Genomic DNA, 1,518 nt, shown 5'->3' with positions numbered 1-1,518 from the left:
ACTGCTTCATCCGTCGCTTCATGCATTCTGGCTGCTGGGCCCTTCCCACCGCACACCTCGATTGCTATCTCTTCTGCATCACACACCCCGATTGCTATCTCTGCTACATCCCTCGGCTCTCACTTCTGCATCCTTCGCCTCACACCTCGATTGCTATCAATGCTGCATCCGTAACCTCACACCCCGATTGCTATGCGGGGAGGCTCCTTGGCCGCCTTGGAAATTTCTGTGTGTCGGACGCACCGCGGGATAAGGGGTTGGCACTGGTAGTCGCCCCAAGTGCGCCCGATTCTTAGACCGCTTCGAGGTGACCTCGTAGCCTCTTTCGTCCAGGCTTCCTGCCTTCAACGCCCTTTTTACACCTCGATTGCTATGCGCGGGCTCGTTGGCGTCTATCACCTCTCTGCGAAGAGTGGCACGATGATTGTTGGGGTAAATCGTAGCAGTCCGATCTCTGGCCTTGGGCCATTGTGAGGGCTGATCGATTTCCTGTGCGCATCTCGTGTTCGCCCAGTAACAGACTCGACGACTTGTAATCGGTCTTGTTCCCGATTGTTCCTGGAGGTAGTCTTCGGAACTCTTGGATTTGACCTGTCACTCGAACTGTCCTCTTCCGAGGATGCTTGTGTGTGTGTGCTTGTGCCATTTCCTTGGCGGTATTAACGAGATATTAAAGAGCGGAGTGAGCGCCTCGCCCAGCTATGTTTGGGGCTCTCACTCCCTTACCCGGTGTGCGACCGCTTTGCACGTAGGTTGCGGAGCATCGCGACTCTTTCGATGTTTGGCGGTTGTCTTCCGGTGATGCGTTGGTCCCGAAGTGCACGTTACTAGCATTTCTGCCATTGTTCTCGATCTTTGGCACGTTCCTTCGTTGCAATTGGATATATATCTCCGTTTATACGCGCAGGCTTCTCCCGCCTATTCAGCGCTGTCCCACTCTCAGCACTCTCGTGGTCTCCTTGGCTTCTCTCTCCCGTGAGCGAGCTCTCTTCTCGAGTCTTTTCCATGTCCCATGGAGGTTGCCTTGCGAAATTCGGGCACACAAACGTGACCGGATAAGAGCGGAATTGCCTATGAGGAGAAGCTCACCTTAGGGAGCAGCAATGCCGAGTGTTTCGACAGAGGGTAGAGGGGGCGTTGTTTGGGCGGTTGCACAAAAGAGTGCTACGTTTGCACTGAAGGTTGCTTCTTCGTCTCCGACGAACTCTTCGAGGCAAAAAAGCTTGTTTACGGGGTCGAGGTGGGACTGTTCGTGCGAGTTGCGCCACCAAAAGTGCGTAGGGGGCATATACCTGGGAAATGGATGTCTCTGAGTGGCCTTACTCGGTCGCGTGCACGGTGCATTCTCTAACGGCAGGACTGTCGCGAGCATGTGCGGTTCGGATGTTTTCGGGTAAAGGGTTCCGTACGGGATGTTCTTCCCAGGCTCCTGTGAACCGAGACTCTGCATCGTCATGCTCCGGCTCCCGTGGGTGCTTCATGCCTCGTCGAGCTGTTTGTCGTGGACGATTAAGGCCG

Source organism: Cryptomeria japonica, unplaced genomic scaffold (assembly GCF_030272615.1).
Source record: "Cryptomeria japonica unplaced genomic scaffold, Sugi_1.0 HiC_scaffold_335, whole genome shotgun sequence".
Lineage (NCBI taxonomy): Eukaryota > Viridiplantae > Streptophyta > Pinopsida > Cupressales > Cupressaceae > Cryptomeria > Cryptomeria japonica.
Note: the sequence above shows the minus strand (reverse complement) of the source record.